Raw genomic sequence first — 24580 nt, 5'->3', positions numbered from 1 at the left:
TTCATCCAAAGTCACCCCCTTCTTCTTGCTTTTCTTGGTGTTGGGAAACTGTTGTTCCTGAGCACTGTTTGCCATCTCTATGTTTTTTTCTCACCTTTCCAGTCAGAAATCTGAGTGAGGATGGCTTGCTCTCAGTGTAAGGGACTAATGATCAAACTTTAACCTCTGGCTAATTCTCAGTTCTCACAGCTGCTCTGTCTTCCCAGAGAAGCCCAGGGTCTGCCCTCCCCTGCCTGCTGGCATTTCAGGTGTTACTGCTCTCAGGTGTAGGTCTTTGGTGGTCTTAGTTAACTCCCAAGGCCTGTGGGTGTCCCTTGATCACTTCAGGGAATCCCTTCAAGCACTTGTTGATTATAGATTGCTAGTTTTATGTGCCCGAGATCTGAGTTCCCCTTGCCCACCTGCCAAGGTTTTGGGTGTTACTACTCACAGGAGTAGATCCTTGGTGGTCTTAGTCAGGTTCCCCAGAACTGGGGCTGCCTGTTGTCCAGTTTTGGGGTGCCCCTCCCTCACTTGATGATTCTGGCCAGTGCTGACTTAAACTCTGACTCTCTTTGGTGTGGTGGGTGGGGAGGGAAGGTCAGCTTTTCATTCCCTTATATTGTGGAAATGTCAGAATCCCACCTGCCTTCAGTACTGCACTTTAGTGTGGGGTCTCTCTGTTCTTATGAGGATGGTTGTCTTTTTTTTTTTTGGCGGGGTGGGTCTTTTGTTGTTGTCTGTGTCGTTGGGTCTGAGGAAAGGAAGGCAGCCATGTCTACTCTCCATGGTAACCCGGAAGTCCCAGAGAGCACTTTTGAAACCATGACCAAAGAACCGTTAAACTGTGCATACCTTTGGACCAAGCAATATCACTTCTAGCTCTGTATTCCAAAGAGATCAAAGTTAGAGCAAGAGAATCTACTCGTCCAAAAATATTTATAGCACCTCTTTTGTGGTGGCAAAGAACTAGAAACTGAATGGTTATCCACAAATGGCTGAACAAGGTGTGGCATCAGGAGAATATTGTACACAGTAGCAACAGTGTATGATGATCAATTGAGAAAGACCTAAAACTTATAAATAATGCAAGAACCTGAGAGAACTCCAAGAGAATTATGATGAAAAAGGCTAACCACCTTTATAGATAGAACCTGATGGAATCTGAATGCATATTGAAGCACACAATTCTTTGCGTTGTTTCCTCTAAGAATTTTTCTCTAGTGTAAGTGATATGTGCTTTCTTTTAAAACATCGCCATTGTGGAAATATGTATTGTATGATAAAATATATACAGCTATGTTATTATAATACCTGCCATTTTGGGAAGGGGTAGGATATAAGTAGAGAACATGGATTATAAAAAGTCAGAAAATGATTCTTGAAAAATCTACCAACATATAATCTGGAAGAAAAATTCTTGGTAGCGGCCCTAAGGTGACATGCCTATTATTCTTTAAAATCATCTCAAACTCAGAAGATAAGAGCTCAGCACCATGTGACCAGCTCCCACTTTGCTCTATACCACCAAAATCTTCCAGGGTCAGCAAAGCTCACAACTAACAATAATAAAATAAACACAAAGGAATGCTTAAGATTTAAGTGTTTCTTTTTACATTCTGTCAAAAATTTGATAAAATTATATGCCATTAACACCTTGTTCCTGGATAGGTGAGATATTTGCCTGGCTTCAAATGCAGTCATAATGCCTCCAATTCTAGATTCACTTATGTTTTTCATTTTACCTGTGTTTTAAAGAACCTGGGCTAAGTTTATCCTGAATGTGAATGAATCTCATAATCCAAATGAAGGTGACACAATCAATATAAAATCTTGAATTGATCCCAAAGCAGGTCAGACAGACATGTTTAGATTTACTTTGCCACAACCCAGGAAGAACATTGGAACAAATTTGTGAAGTGATTAACATCTGAGGATAGGAGTACCTATTCTACCAATAGAAATCTATACTTAGCCTGAAAATAAATTAGCATATGTCTCTGAACCAACTTGGCTCTTACCTGTGGTGGCTTTTTGGAATCCTCTTTAGTATTTCCCAAGCACTCTAGGAGATTAAAATCTTCGGTTTGCTTTTGGTTAGATTGAAACATTTTCTACCACAGAAAGGTAAATGAATTGAATGTTACACTTTTGACACTGATCTCTACAACCTCTTCATCAAGTTGGGCTTTTATTTATTTAGGTAGATTGACTAGTATAAAATAAACAAGGTATATACCTTCTGAAGAGTCCCTTGGCAAGTTTTTACAACCATTCTCCATATGATAGATGTTGATTTATTTAAAAATAAATATAGTAAAATTTAAAAAAGTATTTAAAAATACTTTCCAACAATTAAAAAAACCCAACTTCTTATTTGGTTTTATGTCTAACACATTCTGGAGGAACAGTAACCAAAGTGGAAACAAAAACAAAACTTTGGCATGTGAAGAGATAGTGTCCCTCTCCCAACACCAGTTTAACCCAGTGATTGAGTGCTTATAATATATAGGGGACTAAACTAGATTTAAAGAATATCAAGGCAGAGAAAGTAAAAAATAGTACCTTCCCTTCCCTTACATTTTGTAGTAAATTACAATGTAACAATACATTGAATAAAAATAAAACTATTGAAGGAAGTAGAGAATATTAGCAACTAGGTAGATCTAGAAATGTAGAGCCTTAAAGGATACAACAGATTCTAAGATTAAGAGTTGAAGAGATTGTATATTTTTTTTTAAATATATTTTATTTGATCATTTCCAAGCATTATTCGTTAAAGACATAGATCATTTTCTTTTCCTCCCCCCCACCCCCCATAGCCGACGCGTAAGTCCACTGGGCATTAGATGTTTTCTTGATTTGAACCCATTGCTTTGTTGATAGTATTTGCATTAGAGTGTTCATTTAAAGTCTATCCTCTGTCATGTCCCCTCAACCTCTGTATTCAGGCAGTTGCTTTTTCTCGGCGTTTCCACTCCCATAGTTTATCCTTTGCTTATGAATGGTGTTTTTTTTCTCCTGGATCCCTGAAAGTTGTTCAGGGACATTACACCGCCCCTAATGGAGAAGTCCATTACGTTCGGTTATACCACAGTGTATTAGTCTCTGTGTACAATGTTCTCCTGGTTCTGTTCCTCTCGCTCTGCATCACTTCCTGGAGGTTGTTCCAGTCTCCATGGAACTTCTCCACTTTATTATTCCTTTGAGCACAATAGTATTCCATCACCAACATATACCACAGTTTGTTCAGCCATTCCCCAATTGATGGGCATCCCCTCGTTTTCCAGTTTTGGGCCACCACAAAGAGCGCAGCTATGAATATTTTTGTACAAGTCTTTGTGTCCATTATCTCTTTGGGGTACAGACCCAGCAGTGCTATGGCTGGGTCAAAGGGTAGATATTCTTTTGTCGCCCTTTGGGCATAGTTCCAAATTGCCCTCCAAAATGGTTGGATCAGTTCACAACTCCACCAGCAATGAATTAATGTCCCTACTTTGCCACATCCCCTCCAGCATTCATTACTTTCCTTTGCTGTTATGTTAGCCAATCTGCTAGGTGTGAGGTGATACCTCAGAGTTGTTTTGATTTGCATCTCTCTGATTATAAGAGATGTAGAACACTTCTTCATGTGCTTGTTAATAGTTTTGATTTCTTTATCTGAGAACTGCCTATCCATTTCCCTTGCCCATTTATCAATTGGAGAATGGCTTGATTTTTTGTACAATTGATTTAGCTCATTATAAATATGAGTAATTAAACCTTTGTCAGAGGTTTCTATGAAGATTTTTTCCCAATTTGTTGTTTCCCTTCTGATTTTAGTTATATTGGTTTTGTTTGTACAAAAGCTTTTTAGTTTGATGTAGTCAAAATTATTTATTTTACATTTTGTGATTCTTTCTATATCTTGCTTGGTTTTAAAGCCTTTCCCCTCCCAAAGGTCTGACATGTATACTATTCTGTGTTTACCCAATTTACTTATGGTTTCCTTCTTTATGTTTAAGTCACTCACCCATTTTGAATTTATCTTGGTATAGGGTGTGAGGTGTTGATCTATTCCTAGTCTCTCCCACACTGTCTTCCAATTTTCCCAGCAGTTTTTATCGAATAGTGGATTTTTGTCCCAAAAGCTGGGATCTTTGGGTTTATCGTATACTGTCTTGCTGAGGTCGTTTTCCCCCAGTCTATTCCACTGATCTTCCTTTCTGTTTCTTAGCCAGTACCAAATTGTTTTGATGACTGCTGCTTTGTAATATAGTTTTAGGTCAGGGACTGCAAGGCCCCCATCATATGTGTTTTTTTTCATTAATTCCCTGGATATCCTTGATCTTTTGTTCTTCCAAATGAACTTTGTTATGGTTTTTTCTAAATCAGTGAAGAAGTATTTTGGTAGTTCAATGGGTATGGCACTAAATAGATAAATAAGTTTGGGTAGGATGGTCATTTTTATTATATTGGCTCGTCCTATCCATGAGCAGTTAATGTTTTTCCAATTGTTCAAGTCTAGTTTTAGTTGTGTGGTGAGTGTTTTGTAGTTGTGTTCATATAGTTCCTGTGTTTGTCTTGGGAGATAGATTCCTAGGTATTTTATTTTGTCTAAGGTGATTTTGAATGGGATTTCTCTTTCTAGTTCTTGCTGCTGAGCTGTGTTGGAGATATATAGAAAAGCTGATGATTTATGTGGGTTTATTTTGTATCCTGCAACTTTGCTAAAGTTGTTGATTATTTCAATTAGCTTTTTGGTTGAATCTCTAGGATTCTTTAAGTAGACCATCATGTCATCCGCAAAGAGTGATAACTTGGTCTCCTCCTTGCCTATTCTGATACCTTCAATTTCTTTATCTTCTCTAATTGCTACTGCTAGTGTTTCTAGTACAATGTCAAATAGTAGAGGTGATAATGGGCATCCTTGTTTCACTCCTGATCTTATTGGGAATGCATCTAGTTTATCCCCATTGCAGATGATATTAGCTGTTGGTTTTAGATATATACTGTTTATTATTTTTAGGAAGATTGTATATTTTAGGTATGGGAAATATTCTGTGCAGATGATGTCAGTAAATGGAATGCAAAAGTAAAAGAAGAGCAGGTTATATAGTTTGGCCAAAATACAATGGACATGAAGTGCGGTATGGGAAATACCTCTTTAAATCTAATCTGGAACAAGTTTAGGAAGATATTTAAATACAAAAGTGAAGATTTTAACTTTGTTTTCCCTCCAAGTGATCAAGTCAAGATTCATGAGTTATTACATAGGATTCATTGTCTTTTTTTAGGACTCATTTTCGATATATTTCTAAAAAGAGACCGCTGTGCTAAACATCATTCACAGAGAATACTCTGTTCTAAGAAAGAAGCAAAAAGTGTTTATTCAATTTATTTTAACCATACATCTAGAGAAATAAATGCTATGGGAACCATAGCAAGGGGGATGGGACAAACTTCGTTGCTAATAAAAATAATTTATAATAAATTCATTATTTTAATAAACATGTATAAAGGTCATCAGAATTAGACATCTTTTTGTGAAATAGTTAAAAGACATATATTAAACAAAGTGAGAAATTTGCTTGGATTTTTGGGACAGCCTAATCTAACAAGAGTAGGTGACAAATCTAATTTTCACTATTATTCATCAAGCATTTTAATAGTTGCTTTAAGTACTTAGCTGTACTCAAAGAATACCCGTTGGCCAACTGGAGGCTCACCAGGCTTTTTTTCCCCTACTCTACCAGGTGTGCTTAGCAAATTTTACTTAATAATAGCTAGTGTTTCTCCAAATCATAATATACTATCCCTCTTCCAGGTAATTTGGGCAACTAGTTTCTTGAATAGCCCAATGATAGGGAAAATATACAAAATGACTTTATTGCTGAGTATCATAGAGAATTCTGAACCGGTGCAACTGCATTGGGTATATGGGAGGGAGACAGAATTTAAAAGAGAAGCAATGAAAACGTCACAATAGGTATTAGGAGTCCTAGAGGTCTCAGACAATGGTGGTAGAAAGGGGGTGAATTCCTACTTGTCTGCAACTCCAAGGATTCACATTTGGCCCTTCCAAAATTGGAATTTCGCTTTTCTCCCCAAACTTGAACTCCTCTTTCTTCCTTATATAAGTAGTATTCATCATTATGATAGGCTCAAATTTCTTATAGCTAATCAGGAGTTAGAGCCTCTTTCAAACCATAGAGTTGTCCTTTAGGGAACCACTCAGTCTGCCTGGTGGCATGCTATAAAAGGAGATCTGGAATGGAAAGAGAACTCAATGGGCATCTATTACAAATCCCAGGTATAGACATGAAAATTAAGGTCTAGACAATTTAAGTAATTTGACAATATCACATGCAGGAAACATGCAGTCAGATACAGAATTTGAAACAGTTGTCTGACCACAAAATTTTATTTTCTACTTTCAGACTCTGAAGTGTTAAGATTTTTCCTTGGCCTTGATCTTTCTTGTTACAAATCTATCATCCTCATTCATTTTTTATTGCTACACTATGAAATGGAAAAAAGTTAATCCTTCAATTGCAAACAACATTTCTGTTAATTTAATTTAAGTGAAGCTTTGCAGGACATGTATGTGTGCATGTGTGTATTGTATGAACAAACAATATTGTTTGAAATAAAGTAATTCCTAAAACAACCCAATGATGAAAGTCTCATTTTCTTCTATCCAGGCCTTTAGTTAAGGAGAAAAATAGTTGCCCTTAGCAAAGTAGTAATAACTATTTAAGTACAAATATTATCCAAAGTGAAAATACTAGAATGACAAAGGAATATGAATATATGAATACAATCTTATTTAGATTTTTTAAGCCAACAAACATTTATTTTTTAAATATATTTTATTTGATCATTTCCAAGCATTATTCGTTAAAGACATAGATCATTTTCTTTTCCTGCCCCCCACCCCCCATAGCCGACGCGTGAGTCCACTGGGCATTAGATGTTTTCTTGATTTGAACCCATTGCTTTGTTGATAGTATTTGCATTAGAGTGTTCATTTAGAGTCTATCCTCTGTCATGTCCCCTCAACCTCTGTATTCAGGCAGTTGCTTTTTCTCGGTGTTTCCACTGCCATAGTTTATCCTTTGCTTATGAATGGTGTTTTTTTCTCCTGGATCCCTGCAAGTTGTTCAGGGACATTACACCGCCACTAATGGAGAAGTCCATTACGTTCGATTATACCACAGTGTATTAGTCTCTGTGTACAATGTTCTCCTGGTTCTGCTCCTCTCGCTCTGCATCACTTCCTGGAGGTTGTTCCAGTCTCCATGGAACTTCTCCACTTTATTATTCCTTTGAGCACAATAGTATTCCATCACCAACATATACCACAGTTTGTTCAGCCATTCCCCAATTGATGGGCATCCCCTCGTTTTCCAGTTTTGGGCCACCACAAAGAGCGCAGCTATGAATATTTTTGTACAAGTCTTTGTGTCCATTATCTCTTTGGGGTACAGACCCAGCAGTGCTATGGCTGGGTCAAAGGGTAGATATTCTTTTGTCGCCCTTTGGGCATAGTTCCAAATTGCCCTCCAAAATGGTTGGATCAGTTCACAACTCCACCAGCAATGAATTAATGTCCCTACTTTGCCACATCCCCTCCAGCATTCATTACTTTCCTTTGCTGTTATGTTAGCCAATCTGCTAGGTGTGAGGTGATACCTCAGAGTTGTTTTGATTTGCATCTCTCTGATTATAAGAGATGTAGAACACTTCTTCATGTGCTTGTTAATAGTTTTGATTTCTTTATCTGAGAACTGCCTATCCATTTCCCTTGCCCATTTATCAATTGGAGAATGGCTTGATTTTTTGTACAATTGATTTAGCTCATTATAAATATGAGTAATTAAACCTTTGTCAGAGGTTTCTATGAAGATTTTTTCCCAATTTGTTGTTTCCCTTCTGATTTTAGTTATATTGGTTTTGTTTGTACAAAAGCTTTTTAGTTTGATGTAGTCAAAATTATTTATTTTACATTTTGTGATTCTTTCTATATCTTGCTTGGTTTTAAAGCCTTTCCCCTCCCAAAGGTCTGACATGTATACTATTCTGTGTTTACCCAATTTACTTATGGTTTCCTTCTTTATGTTTAAGTCACTCACCCATTTTGAATTTATCTTGGTGTAGGGTGTGAGGTGTTGATCTATTCCTAGTCTCTCCCACACTGTCTTCCAATTTTCCCAGCAGTTTTTATCGAATAGTGGATTTTTGTCCCAAAAGCTGGGATCTTTGGGTTTATCGTATACTGTCTTGCTGAGGTCGTTTTCCCCCAGTCTATTCCACTGATCTTCCTTTCTGTTTCTTAGCCAGTACCAAATTGTTTTGATGACTGCTGCTTTGTAATATAGTTTTAGGTCAGGGACTGCAAGGCCCCCATCATATGTGTTTTTTTTCATTAATTCCCTGGATATCCTTGATCTTTTGTTCTTCCAAATGAACTTTGTTATGGTTTTTTCTAAATCAGTGAAGAAGTATTTTGATAGTTCAATGGGTATGGCACTAAATAGATAAATAAGTTTGGGTAGGATGGTCATTTTTATTATATTGGCTCGTCCTATCCATGAGCAGTTAATGTTTTTCCAATTGTTCAAGTCTAGTTTTAGTTGTGTGGTGAGTGTTTTGTAGTTGTGTTCATATAGTTCCTGTGTTTGTCTTGGGAGATAGATTCCTAGGTATTTTATTTTGTCTAAGGTGATTTTGAATGGGATTTCTCTTTCTAGTTCTTGCTGCTGAGCTGTGTTGGAGATATATAGAAAAGCTGATGATTTATGTGGGTTTATTTTGTATCCTGCAACTTTGCTAAAGTTGTTGATTATTTCAATTAGCTTTTTGGTTGAATCTCTAGGATTCTTTAAGTAGACCATCATGTCATCCGCAAAGAGTGATAACTTGGTCTCCTCCTTGCCTATTCTGATACCTTCAATTTCTTTATCTTCTCTAATTGCTACTGCTAGTGTTTCTAGTACAATGTCAAATAGTAGAGGTGATAATGGGCATCCTTGTTTCACTCCTGATCTTATTGGGAATGCATCTAGTTTATCCCCATTGCAGATGATATTAGCTGTTGGTTTTAGATATATACTGTTTATTATTTTTAGGAAGATTGTATATTTTAGGTATGGGAAATATTCTGTGCAGATGATGTCAGTAAATGGAATGCAAAAGTAAAAGAAGAGCAGGTTATATAGTTTGGCCAAAATACAATGGACATGAAGTGCGGTATGGGAAATACCTCTTTAAATCTAATCTGGAACAAGTTTAGGAAGATATTTAAATACAAAAGTGAAGATTTTAACTTTGTTTTCCCTCCAAGTGATCAAGTCAAGATTCATGAGTTATTACATAGGATTCATTGTCTTTTTTTAGGACTCATTTTCGATATATTTCTAAAAAGAGACCGCTGTGCTAAACATCATTCACAGAGAATACTCTGTTCTAAGAAAGAAGCAAAAAGTGTTTATTCAATTTATTTTAACCATACATCTAGAGAAATAAATGCTATGGGAACCATAGCAAGGGGGATGGGACAAACTTCGTTGCTAATAAAAATAATTTATAATAAATTCATTATTTTAATAAACATGTATAAAGGTCATCAGAATTAGACATCTTTTTGTGAAATAGTTAAAAGACATATATTAAACAAAGTGAGAAATTTGCTTGGATTTTTGGGACAGCCTAATCTAACAAGAGTAGGTGACAAATCTAATTTTCACTATTATTCATCAAGCATTTTAATAGTTGCTTTAAGTACTTAGCTGTACTCAAAGAATACCCGTTGGCCAACTGGAGGCTCACCAGGCTTTTTTTCCCCTACTCTACCAGGTGTGCTTAGCAAATTTTACTTAATAATAGCTAGTGTTTCTCCAAATCATAATATACTATCCCTCTTCCAGGTAATTTGGGCAACTAGTTTCTTGAATAGCCCAATGATAGGGAAAATATACAAAATGACTTTATTGCTGAGTATCATAGAGAATTCTGAACCGGTGCAACTGCATTGGGTATATGGGAGGGAGACAGAATTTAAAAGAGAAGCAATGAAAACGTCACAATAGGTATTAGGAGTCCTAGAGGTCTCAGACAATGGTGGTAGAAAGGGGGTGAATTCCTACTTGTCTGCAACTCCAAGGATTCACATTTGGCCCTTCCAAAATTGGAATTTCGCTTTTCTCCCCAAACTTGAACTCCTCTTTCTTCCTTATATAAGTAGTATTCATCATTATGATAGGCTCAAATTTCTTATAGCTAATCAGGAGTTAGAGCCTCTTTCAAACCATAGAGTTGTCCTTTAGGGAACCACTCAGTCTGCCTGGTGGCATGCTATAAAAGGAGATCTGGAATGGAAAGAGAACTCAATGGGCATCTATTACAAATCCCAGGTATAGACATGAAAATTAAGGTCTAGACAATTTAAGTAATTTGACAATATCACATGCAGGAAACATGCAGTCAGATACAGAATTTGAAACAGTTGTCTGACCACAAAATTTTATTTTCTACTTTCAGACTCTGAAGTGTTAAGATTTTTCCTTGGCCTTGATCTTTCTTGTTACAAATCTATCATCCTCATTCATTTTTTATTGCTACACTATGAAATGGAAAAAAGTTAATCCTTCAATTGCAAACAACATTTCTGTTAATTTAATTTAAGTGAAGCTTTGCAGGACATGTATGTGTGCATGTGTGTATTGTATGAACAAACAATATTGTTTGAAATAAAGTAATTCCTAAAACAACCCAATGATGAAAGTCTCATTTTCTTCTATCCAGGCCTTTAGTTAAGGAGAAAAATAGTTGCCCTTAGCAAAGTAGTAATAACTATTTAAGTACAAATATTATCCAAAGTGAAAATACTAGAATGACAAAGGAATATGAATATATGAATACAATCTTATTTAGATTTTTTAAGCCAACAAACATTTATTTTTTAAATATATTTTATTTGATCATTTCCAAGCATTATTCGTTAAAGACATAGATCATTTTCTTTTCCTGCCCCCCACCCCCCATAGCCGACGCGTGAGTCCACTGGGCATTAGATGTTTTCTTGATTTGAACCCATTGCTTTGTTGATAGTATTTGCATTAGAGTGTTCATTTAGAGTCTATCCTCTGTCATGTCCCCTCAACCTCTGTATTCAGGCAGTTGCTTTTTCTCGGTGTTTCCACTGCCATAGTTTATCCTTTGCTTATGAATGGTGTTTTTTTCTCCTGGATCCCTGCAAGTTGTTCAGGGACATTACACCGCCACTAATGGAGAAGTCCATTACGTTCGATTATACCACAGTGTATTAGTCTCTGTGTACAATGTTCTCCTGGTTCTGCTCCTCTCGCTCTGCATCACTTCCTGGAGGTTGTTCCAGTCTCCATGGAACTTCTCCACTTTATTATTCCTTTTAGCACAATAGTACTCCATCACCAACATATACCACAGTTTGTTCAGCCATTCCCCAATTGATGGGCATCCCCTCGTTTTCCAGTTTTGGGCCACCACAAAGAGCACAGCTATGAATATTTTTGTACAAGTCTTTGTGTCCATTATCTCTTTGGGGTACAGACCCAGCAGTGCTATGACTGGGTCAAAGGGTAGATATTCTTTTGTCGCCCTTTGGGCATAGTTCCAAATTGCCCTCCAGAATGGTTGGATCAATTCACAACTCCACCAGCAATGGATTAATGTCCCTACTTTGCCATATCCCCTCCAGCATTCATTACTTTCCTTTGCTGTTATGTTAGCCAATCTGCTAGGTGTGAGGTGATACTTCAGAGTTGTTTTGATTTGCATCTCTCTGATTATAAGAGATGTAGAACACTTCTTCATGTGCTTGTTAATAGTTTTGACTTCTTTATCTGAGAACTGCCTATCCATTTCCCTTGCCCATTTATCAATTGGAGAATGGCTTGATTTTTTGTACAATTGATTTAGCTCATTATAAATATGAGTAATTAAACCTTTGTCAGAGGTTTCTATGAAGATTTTTTCCCAATTTGTTGTTTCCCTTCTGATTTTAGTTATATTGTTTTTGTTTGTACAAAAGCTTTTTAGTTTGATGTAGTCAAAATTATTTATTTTACATTTTGTGATTCTTTCTATATCTTGCTTGGTTTTAAAGCCTTTCCCCTCCCAAAGGTCTGACATGTATACTATTCTGTGTTTACCCAATTTACTTATGGTTTCCTTCTTTATGTTTAAGTCACTCACCCATTTTGAATTTATCTTGGTGTAGGGTGTGAGGTGTTGATCTATTCCTAGTCTCTCCCACACTGTCTTCCAATTTTCCCAGCAGTTTTTATCGAATAGTGGATTTTTGTCCCAAAAACTGGGATCTTTGGGTTTATCGTATACTGTCTTGCTGAGGTCGCATTCCCCCAGTCTATTCCACTGATCTTCCTTTCTGTTTCTTAGCCAATACCAAATTGTTTTGATGACTGCTGCTTTGTAATATAGTTTTAGATCAGGGACTGCAAGGCCCCCATCATATGTGTTTTTTTTTCATTATTTCCCTGGATATCCTTGATCTTTTGTTCTTCCAAATGAACTTTGTTATGGTTTTTTCTAAATCAGTGAAGAAGTATTTTGGTAGTTCAATAAGTATGGCACTAAATAGATAAATAAGTTTGGGTAGGATGGTCATTTTTTATTATATTGGCTCGTCCTATCCATGAGCAGTTAATGTTTTTCCAATTGTTCAAGTCTAGTTTTAGTTGTGTGGCGAGTGTTTTGTAGTTGTATTCATATAGTTCCTGTGTTTGTCTTGGGAGATAGATTCCTAGGTATTTTATTTTGTCTAAGGTATTTTTGAATGGGATTTCTCTTTCTAGTTCTTGCTGCTGAGCTGTGTTGGAGATATATAGAAAAGCTGATGATTTATGTGGGTTTATTTTGTATCCTACAACTTTGCTAAAGTTGTTGATTATTTCAATTAGCTTTTTGGTTGAATCTCTAGGATTCTTTAAGTAGACCATCATGTCATCCGCAAAGAGTGATAACTTGGTCTCCTCCTTGCCTATTTTGATGCCTTCAATTCCTTTATCTTCTCTAATTGCTACTGCTAGTGTTTCTAGTACAATGTCAAATAGTAGAGGTGATAATGGGCATCCTTGTTTCACTCCTGATCTTATTGGGAATGCATCTACTTTATCCCCATTGCAGATGATATTAGCTGTTTGTTTTACATATATACTGTTTATTATTTTTAGGAATGACCCTTCTATTCCTATGCTTTCTAGTGTTTTTAATAGGAATGGGTGTTGTATTTTATCAAAGGCTTTTTCTGCATCTATTGAGATAATCATGTGGTTCTTGCTAGTTTGCTTGTTGATGTGGTCAATTATGTGGATGGTTTTCCTAATGTTGAACCAGCCCTGCATCCCTGGTATGAATCCTACTTGATCATGGTGAATGATCCTTCTGATCACTTGCTGGAGTCTTTTTGCTAGTATCCTATTTAAGATTTTTGCATCTATATTCATTAGGGAGATTGGCCTATAGTTTTCTTTCTCTGTTTTTTTGACCTGCCTGGTTTTGGAATCAGTACCATGTTTGTGTCGTAAAAGGAGTTTGGTAGAACTTCCTCTTTGCTTATTATGTTATATAGTTTGTATAGTATTGGGATTAACTGTTCTCTGAATGTTTGATAGAATTCACAGGTGAATCCATCAGGCCCTGGGCATTTTTTCTTAGGAAGTTCTTTGATGGCTCGATGGATTTCAATTTCTGATATGGGATTATTTAAGAATTCTATTTCCTCTTCTGTTAGTCTAGGCAGTTTGTATTTTTGTATATATTCATCCATTTCTCCTAAATTGGTGTATTTATTGCCATATAATTGGGCAAAGTAATTTCTAATGATTGCCTTAATTTCCTCCTCATTGGAGGTACTGTCCCCCTTTTCATCTTTAATGCTGTGAATTTGCTTTTCTTCCTTCCTTTTTTTAATTAGATTGACCAGTACTTTGTCTATTTTGTTTGTTTTTTCAAAGTACCAGCTTCTTGTCTTATTTATTAAATCAATAGTTCTAACACTTTTGATTTTATTAATTTCTCCCTTAATTTTTAGGATTTCTAATTTGGTTTTCTGCTTGGGGTTTTTAATTTGATCGCTTTTTAGTTTTTTCAATTGCATTTCCAATTGATTGATCTCTGCTCTCCCTTGTTTGTTAATATAAGTTTTCAGGGATATGAATTTGCCTCTGATTACCTCTTTGGCTGCATCCCAAAAGGTTTGAAAGGATGTTTCGCCATTGTCATTTTCCTTGATGAAATTATTAATTGTTTCTATGATTTCTTCTTTAACTAAACGGTTTTGGAGTATCATATTGTTTAATTTCCAATTGGTTTAGATTTGGCTTTCCATGTACCATTACTAATCATTATTTTTATTGCCTTGTGATCTGAGAAGGCTGCATTCATTATTTCTGCTTTTTTGCATTTGTGTGCTATTTTTCTGTGACCTAATGTATGGTCAATTTTTGTGAATGTGCCATGTGGTGCTGAGAAGAAGGTGTATTCCTTTTTATCCCTATTTATTTTTCTCCATATGTCTATTAATTCTAATTTTTCTAAGATTTCATTCACTTCTTTTACCTCTTTCTTATTTATTTTTTTATTTGATTTATCTAAATTTGATAATGGTTGGTTTAAGTCTCCCACTAGTATGGTTTTATTGTCTATTTCTTCCTTCAATACTCCTAGTTTCTCCATTAGAAATTTGGGTGCTATATTATTTGGTGCATACATGTTGATTAATGATATTTCCTCATTGTCTAGAGTCCCTTTTAACAAAATATAATTACCTTCCCTATCCCTTTTGATCAGGTCTATTTTTGCATTGGCTTTATCAGATATCATGATTACCACTCCTGCCTTCCTTCTATCAGTTGAGGCCCAGAAGGTCTTACTCCATCCTTTAATTCTGACCTTGTGGGTGTCAACCCGCTTCATGTGTGTTTCTTGAAGACAACATATGGTAGGGTTTTGGATTCTAATCCATTCTGCTATTCGTCTACGTTTTATGGGTGAGTTCATCCCATTCATGTTCAAAGTTATGATTGTCATTTGTGGACTCCCTGGCATTTTGATTGCCTTCCCTAATTCTAACCTTTTCTTCTTTGGCTCTACCTTTTAGTCCAGTGATTTACTTTGAATCAGTCCCCCTTTTCCCCTCCCTTGATGTTTCCCTTTTTAGTCCCTCCCTTTTTGTTCCCTCCCCCTCCCCATCTCTTTCCCTCCCTTTTTGTTCTCCCTCTCCGCCTCCCCCCCTTGGTTTTCCCTTCTCCTTACCCTTGTTGGGTAAGATAGAATTCAAGATCCCAATGGATCTGGATGTTTTTCCCTCTCAGAGTTGATTTCCCTGAGATTGAGGTTTAAGTAAACCCCCCCCCCTCTCTTCCTCTCCTTCTTATAGGAGTTTTCTTCCCCTCCCCTTCCCATGTGAATCTTTGTGTGAGAACCATTATTCTATTTGGTCTTTCTTTACCCCCTATTTATACATTACATTTTCCCCACATGTTAGTATACATAGATTGATATAAATGTAGTCCTTATAGAAGAGAGTTTGAGTAAAAGAAGAAGATAACATTTTCCCCCTTTCCTTAATATTTACCTTTTCAGGTATTCCTTGCTCTTTGATTTTCGGTATCAAACTTTCCACAGAGCTCTGGTCTTTTCTTTGCAAAAAGTTGGAAGTCTTCTATTTTGTTGAATGCCCATACTTTCCCTTGGAAGTATATAGTCAGTTTTGCTGGGTAGCTGATTCTTGGTTGGAGACCCAGCTCTCTTGCCTTTCTGAAGATCATATTCCATGCCTTACGATCATTCAGAGTAGAACTTGCAAGGTCTTGTGTGACCCTTATTGGCATTCCTTTATATCTAAATTGTCTTTTTCTGGCTTCCTGTAGGATTTTTTCTTTTGTTTGATAGCTTTGGAATTTGGCAATTACATTCCTGGGAGTTGTCTTTTGGGGGTTTAGTGTAGAAGGTGTTCTGTGAGCTCTGTCAGTGGCTGTATTGCCCCCTTGTTCTAGAATCTCTGGGCAATTTTCTTTGATTATATCTTGTATCACCATGTCCAGTTTGGTGTTTATTTCTGGCTTTTCTGGGAGTCCAATTATTCTTAAATTTTCTCTTCTCCCTCTATTTTCCAGATCTATCACCTTGTCGGTGAGATATTTTATGTTCTCTTCTAATTTCTTGGTGTTTTGGCTTTGCTTTATTAATTCTTGCTTTAAAGCCTGGTTTTCTTTTACAGTTTGGTCAAACTGGTTTTGTAGATGCGTGAATTTCTTTTGCATTATTTCCCACTTTTCCTCCCAGAGGGCTTCCATCTTTTTGGTCATTTCTGATTCAAATTCTTCATGGGTTTGTGGAGAGTTTCTATTTCCTTTGGAAGATTTTGGAGAATTTTCTTGTATATCTTCTTCTATCTGCTCTGTATTTTGTATTTTGGCTCCATAGAATGTGTCCAAAGTCGCCCCTTTCTTCTTATTTTTCTTGGTATTTTGGGGCTTCTCTGTTTCTGTGGAGTTTGCCATCTCTGAATGTGGAGGATTAGCTTTTCTTATCTCTGTCTGGTGTTCAGAGGCTTTAGTCCTGGGCAGATGGTTCTATGAGCTTTCCCTGGGTTAAACTGAATATGCCTCACTGGAACTGGAATGGAAGGGTCGGACCAAGAGGCCACACTCTCCCCCCCAGGCTCGCTTTCCGGAAGTTGCCTTCAGAATCGCTGGCCGTGAGGCTGTTTCGTTGGCCTGCGGGGGGATGGGCTGCAGCTTCCCCAAGCTCCGAGGGCAAGGACTTTCACTGAGACTTGGATAGCAGGATCCAGCCCGTGAGGCTGTCTTGCCAGCCCTGAGGGTTGCTGTTGTTTCGACCAGCTCTCTGTAGCAGAAGCCCCAGGCAGTAACTTTTACTGGGACTCAGGTAGAAGGCCCTGAGGGTTGTTGTTCCGAGGACCCTGCTCTCTGAGCCGGGCTGGGCTGCGGCTTCCCGGAGCCTTGGAGTCTGCGCTCCTACCCCTGAGGTCCGAATGATCTCGGGTTCTGGCTTTTGAGGGGAGCCGTACCTTTTGAACCGGGTCCAGGTCCAGGAGGAGGGTTCCCAGGGTCTGTGCTGTTTATCGTTTTGAATTTCGGCGCCTTAGGAGCTTATAGTTTGAGATCGGTCGGGAAGGGTTTTCCGGAGATCTGAACTTTAGCTTTCTCTAAGCCGCCATCTTAAGCGGAAGTCCCTTATTTAGATTTTAATAGGAACATAGAAGGGAAGAATGAAAATGACTTCCAGGCCCACCAATTCGCTCTCCCTCTCTCTCTGTCTCTCTCTGTCTCTGTCTCTCTCTCTGTCTCTCTCTCTCTGTCTCTCTCTCTCTGTCTCTCTCTCTCTCTCTCTCTCTCTCTCTCTCTCTCACACACACACACACACACACACACACACACACACACACACACACACCGCCAAGAAATTGAAGGCAAATGAATGTAACTGGCACTAGAAATGCTGAAATGTTCATTTCTGAGCCAGAACAGTCTTGGCTATACCCAGAGTTCTGTTGCCCAAACAGTGGATCTTCTGTTTGAGGGCTGAACATGGCAATAATTCTAGTCTTTTGCCTCATCTCTTACCACTTAAAAATTGTAAAACAATTTCCACATTTTGCTTTTTAAAGATTAACCAAAGAAAATAAATAATACTGTACTCACATTTATAATTCCTAAAGGGAATTGATCCCTTCTTGCTTATTTTTAAGAGCTGAACGTGGTAAAGAAATTTTTCAAGTTGAACCATCAAATATAAGTATCCTGGGCATGACTCAAAGATGCTTATTGTTTCCATTAATGCCTTCATTCTCTTGGGGCTTGTTTTCTTTCCAACAGTGTTTAGAGTTCTAATACACCATGTGCTAAAAATCATAGCCTCTCCATGTTCAAAAGCATACAGCAGAAATAACAGGCTGAATCAGTACTGATCTTGGAAAACACAGTCTGCTTAGACAGAAGTCAGGGAGAAGAAGTTGGCATGAACAGAGATCAGGCAGCTTCATGGAGAATGTCTCAGTGGCCAAATGTGTGAGAAACTCATAACAATTTTGGGGGAGGGAAGAGGCATTTGAGGACAGATCCTTCCTCCTCAAGAGCTCTTTAAGAACAGGTTAAGATATTCATCTGTCATAGTCTATAGATGAAGTCAGTCTTTAGACAGAAGAGGGCATGAAATAATCTCTAAAGGTACCTTCCAATTCTATGGTTCTTCCAGTTATTAGCTAACTCATGTTCCCTCCATTTTGACTGCTGCCAGGAGATAGAGGAGTAAAGAAAACATTTCTTTCTCCCCTGTAAGGCATAGAGGCAGAATGCTCAAGATATTTAGAGGTCATCTAAGTTAGTTTTGGTAGTGATTTTGTGAAATTATTTGTTTGACCAAAGTTTAAATCTTTCTTATCCTTGATTGTGTGAAGGTGTGGTCTAAAAGTGTATTAAATGGTGCCTTAGTGTCTTTGATCTTATCATATTGCCAGACAAAATGTGTGAAGAATCTAATTTGTGAAGAATCTACTATGAAGGAATAATTTTTAAATTGGTTAGTGTAGAGCTTTATTTTTTTTAGAGCTTATTAAATTTATCAAGGGCAACAGGGATGATCTCATATTTAATTTAAAAAAATGCTCTTTTCATTTTAAAATTGAGATAATAGTTTGCTTTAGACTTGAGGGGTCCCTTGGCCATAAATATTAGCATTTATTCCTTAAAGATGTTTTTTTCAAACTGATCTCCCTTATGATGCTTTTTATCTTAAGAAGTCATGTTTCTTCTATTAGGTAACCTATTCATTCAGTAAACAGCATCAGTTCCTTTTTGCTTTATTTTCCCTTATTTTTTTTATCACTAGTTTTGATAGATCTCTTTAGCAGTTACTCTACCATGTTATTAGAGGACTCTAATTGAAATTCAGTCTATAAAAGATCTTTATTTAATATTTTGTACTCTCAACCAGACTATAAGCTTTTTGAGGGGAAGAATGTATATCTGTCTGTCTGTCTGTCTGTCTGTCTGTCTATCTTTCTGTCTATCTGTCTATCTAAAAACATTTTTGTTTTGTTTTTTTCCCCTCATGAACTAAACTGCTAAACATGTATTATGGTATTTTGTGATTAGTAAATAACTTGTGATTGACTGTTAAAAAGGCTAATTATGGTACTAGGTAGAATCTTCCTGCAACTAGACATTTATTGTTATTATCACTCTTCTGAATATACCTGATAAGATAACTATTCATTACTGAGGCAGCATTTCATGGCTTAGGATACTATTTGGCAACCATAGAAGTAATTTGATCTTCCTCTCTTCTCTCAGATAGTGAAAGTCTTGTTATTACTTGAATCAATGTGGTTAGAACCTAATGGATGCAGGTGAGATATGCAAGATTCAGAGAATGAAAAAATGAAGCTTTTCTTGGAATATTCAATGCTCAGACTTGGTCTTCTCTATCAAAATGAGGAATAGAGAAAGGTGTTGGATTTTTGTCATCCAGCTGTCTGAAGTGAATTCTGGGTAAACTTCTGAAACTTCATAGTCATGGAAATTCACCTAGACTCTAGTTCATCCCAGACAAATGAATGAACTCCAGTTGAAAAGATTAAGATAAGGAGATTATCTGATGTGAACTTGGAAGACAGCCTGCACAAATGCATGAGAATGAAAGTCTACAATGAGTTTCAAAAGACCTGAGTTCAAATTAAGCCTCTGATATAATAATATCTGTATGGTCTCAGGTCAGGCAAGTCACTTCAACTCCCTGGTCATTATATTAGGCAACAGAAATATTGTTTTAAGAATAACTTGGTAATTTCTAGTACCAGAGTAAGAAGTAATAAATGGAAACATGCTATATGTAGTCACAACGCAAATATTTATATATGTATAAACACACATTATATGCATATTTATTTTATATTATATTTATCTAATAATTCCTTCTCCAGTGTGGGGAGAGGGGACACCTGGGAACTTTAATGTAATTAACAACTTAATTTAGGGCAGAAAAAAACCTCCCTGGCCCTTAGTTTCTTCATTGAGGTATGGGGGAGGGAGAATGAACTAGATGACACTTAAAGTAACTTCCAGCTCTAGAATAACAGTAATATGAATGGTACCATGTGTATTTATAATTACCATTTTATATATGTTAGTTTCCCTATTAAATTTTAAATCCCTTAAGGCCAAGGACTAGGATGTTATTATTTTTGTGTCCAAATCTTCAACACCTTCCACATACTTTGCACCTGTTAAACATTTCATAAAACTTTATTGACTCAAGCCTTATTATACTAGGGCAGTGGTAGTGGGAATATAAAACAGGAATCAAATGCAAGGGATAAATAGAAGCAGAACTGACAGAATTTGATAACTGATTAGAAATGATGGTTGAGGAAGAGGAAATACTTAGATGATAGATGTGGTTTTGAGCATAGGTGATTGAGTGAAGAGCAGTCCCAATGATTAAAACTTGAAGAAAAAAATCTGATTTTCAAGAAAATTGAAAATATAAATGATAGTAATAATAAATTAAATATAATTAATAACAACAACTGACTCACAAGCAGGTTGAAGTTTGAAAAAGTATATTATGTATACATTCTTCTTACATTTTTGCCATAAATGGAGGTTATCATTGTCTCCATTTTACAATTGAAGAGATAAGAGATTAAATAATTTTTCCAGGACTACACAACCAGAAGGATCTGGTGTATAAAACATGTCAATTTTAGGAGAATTTTTAATAATTTAATTGAATAATTTTCAATTAAAATATAAATAAAACTTCTCATAATTTCTCCTACCTGCACAAATCCAATTAAAATGGTAATAATATTATTTTAAACATATTTCATTACTATACATGTGTTCTACACGTTTCTCTATCATATTCTAATACCAGGACACTACAGTAATTTTCAGTTTCTATATGCTCTGAATTCAAAATTCAGCAATTTACTGTAATACCAAGGAATTCTCAATACTTATCATTATCTTCAGCATGAAATAACATATAAGATTAACATATTTTCTCCACAGACATTATGATCATGTTAAATATTTTAAATAAACATTCAGGGAAGGGAAACTTTGTTATTATAATTCATGTTTTTACACCAAATACTAATGGTAAATGAGTGGGGAAATAGAAAAAAAATCGTGAAAATAACAGCAATCATCAGATTGTTTAGAGCAATGACCTCAGCCATTAAAACCAAAATGACTAACTTAATGATCAGTTCAGATAGCATGACTGACATCACCACAATACCAGTGTTACCTTTTAATGGACCTAAAACCTCACTGAGAATGCTGATGATTATAGTAGCTAAGGCATGTATGACCTTGCAGAAGGTGGATGTATTCTGAGCTCACAGATATTTCTTTATAGGGCAAAGGGTAAGGTAACAGATGGGGGTTGGTTTAACCAGTAAAATGTTCTAAATATCACTACCATAGAACAAAGCAAATATTTTAACAATCTAATTTCCAGAACACATTAACTAATGAAAGTTGATCAAATATATTTTTTAAACCTTTGCCTTCTGTCTTGGAATCAATACTGTGTATTGGCTCCAAGGCAGAAGAGTGGTAAGGGCTAGGCAATGGAGGTCAAGTGACTTGCCCAGGGTCACACAGCTGGGAAGTGTCTGAGGTCAGATTTGAATCTAGGACCTCCCGTCTCTAGGGCTAGCTCTCAATCCACTGCGCTACCCAGCTGCCCCCGAAAGTTGATCAAATATTGAGTTTAAGATGCTCTCAATGTGTTCCCCAAGATGTATTATTAAGACTTGGTGAAAATGAAGAGATACAGATTTGGGAGCTATTTAAATAATAGTGACAGATGAAGCCCTGAAACTGTATGAGATATTGTAGAGAAAGACAAAATAAATAAATAAAAAGAAGAGAGAGAATTGTTGGGGAGGGGTGTAAACAAGATGTTAAGGGAATGGAGTGAAGCCTGAGCACAGAACTTTAGAGAATACCCAAGAACAAAGAAGCAATGGAAGAAGAGACAAAGATTATTCAAACAGGTTGAAGGTACCATGAAGATATTAGTATGATTGTCTCCAAAATTGGGGATAAAATGTTTTTAATATTTCAGAAATTTTGGATGAATTAAAAACTGAAAAAAATTAATTTAATGATAGAAAACTCATTGATGACCTTTGAAGGAACTTTTTTTTAGAGGAAAGGGAAGAAAAGCTGGTAAGAAGGAGATTAAGGGCTCTCTGGTTAAGGAAGTGGAAGGAATTGAATATTCACCACAACTAGTTATTTCTAAATGCTTTGTCATACATTAGAAATAGGGTTGGTCCTGTGATTTCTAAGACATATGTGAGGACAGTTACTCCATCAATGTTGGCCATAATCTTTTCTGCAATTTATAATCGTAGAGAATTGTCTGGAGCAGTGGCATCAAATTCAAACAGAAATAGGGACCAATAATCTATAGATAGGAATCCCCATTGACTGCATATTGATTTAGTTTAAAATGCAATCATATATATATATATATATATTTTTTTTTTTGTTAAATATTTCCCAATTGTATTTTAATCGCATTTGAGCTGTACTTAGTACTGTCATAGGCCTCCTCTTGGATATCTTTGGCCAAGGCACTGAGCACTGAGAGACTATGACTTGCCCTGGATGAAACAACCAATATGTGTCTGAAGAAGCACTTGAACCCTGATCTTTTTGTCTTTGGAGTTGACTTTCATCATTATGTCAAGCTGCTTCTCATTAAGAGAGAAAAAAAAGTTGAAAAATTTAAAATTTTATTACATAATATCTGCCTATGAAATATATTTCGGTAGAATGCAAGGAATTATTTGATTTTGTGTTTGTTGCACATAAGGGAACTGTGTCTGCCATTCCTCCAAATGCAAACATTCTTCCAAATTGTGCTGTATGAAAAAAAACACACAAAAACAACAACAAAAAATCAATTAGTGGGAAAACATGGCTCAGCAGACAACATGTTTACATTTATAGAACTAATCTTTATTCTAAAGTGGAATAAAGCATATTCTAAGATCATACAGTATTTTCTAGGCAAAACAAATAAAAATGTTATGAGAGTGAGAAGCCTAACAAAATGCCTTAGGGGTATTTTTGTTCAAAACACTGGATTTTAAGTTGAGAACCTGATGTTTCATCTCAGCTTTGTTGCTTACTACTTGTGTGACCTTGGCAAGTTAGCTATATGACACCTTTCTAAGATTATAAGTTGCAGCAAAGACTCAGATTTGCACTGATGGAGTCACATTCTTCACTTATACTTGGGAAGTCACAGAATCTTTTTCTATCTCTAACACATGACAAATCACTTGGAAATAAGCAATTGTAATGAATATAGTCACATGTTCAGTACATATAGGCTCAGTTTCCTCATGGCCTCAGTTTCCTCATCTTTAAAATAAGGAAATTGTTTTGGGTTCTCTGAAAGTACTCTTTTCCAGCCGCAAATCCTCTAATAATAGTGAGTAGATTACCTGCATTAGGTCTGAGATAAGAGATTTGTAAACTGATATTGATTATATAATCTCTGGAGGGGCAGTGTATAATGAACAGTAGAGAAGTAGTAAGGAAACCTTAAATTGAAGAACAGTTATGACATATTCAAGCTGCGAAACCATGAGCACACAACTAATACTGAGAGAAGTTATTATGCTACCTTACGTGGTCTGTGGTGAGCAAAGTGCTTTATAAATGCACAGTATAAATGAGAAATGTCTACTATGAAAGAAAAAATGATTTTATATGCTATGTTTGTTCAAAAAAATCAAGAGGAATTCATTTGTTTTGACAGGGTAACATAGATGAACTGAAGTCCAGTTATGCCAAAGAATAATTACTGTCAACCAGATCACCACAAATTTTGAAGGGAGGTAGAACAGGGGAGAAAATTGAAAGTTTTTGCTTCCTTATTATTCCTCCCTGGCTGAGAAATAAACAATGCACCGGATACTTGTCATGGTATTATCTATTGAGATAATTATTTATTTTTAAATATTTTTCCATGTTGTACACAATTCATTTTATTTCCCTCCCCTCTTCCCTCCACCCTCACAGAGCTGATAAACTGGGTTGGTTGTACAAATGTTGTTACATGATACCTATTTCCATATTATTCATTTATCCCAAATCACATACTAATATATATATATATATATATATATATATATGTGTGTGTGTGTGTGTGTGTGTGTGTGTGTGTGTGTGTGTGATAAATTATTTCATATGTTTTGCTTTTGCATTTCTACTCCCATAGTTCTTTCTCTCAATGTGGATAGCATTCTTTAACATAATTCCTTCAGGCATGTCTTAACTTGTTGCATTGCTACTAGTAGCAAAGTCTATTACATTGGACTTTTTTACAAAGTTTTAGTTTCTGTTTACAATGTTTTTCTGGTTCAATTTCACTCTGAGTTAGTTCATGGAGGTTCTCCCAGTTCATATGGAAAGCCTCCAGATCATTAATTCTAACAGCACAATAGTATTCTATCACCATCATATGCCACATTTTGTTCAGCCATTCCACAATCGAGGGA

This window comes from Monodelphis domestica, chromosome 7 (assembly GCF_027887165.1).
Source record: "Monodelphis domestica isolate mMonDom1 chromosome 7, mMonDom1.pri, whole genome shotgun sequence".
Lineage (NCBI taxonomy): Eukaryota > Metazoa > Chordata > Mammalia > Didelphimorphia > Didelphidae > Monodelphis > Monodelphis domestica.
The sequence above is the reverse complement of the archived record's forward strand: the minus strand, read 5'-3'. Positions refer to the sequence as shown.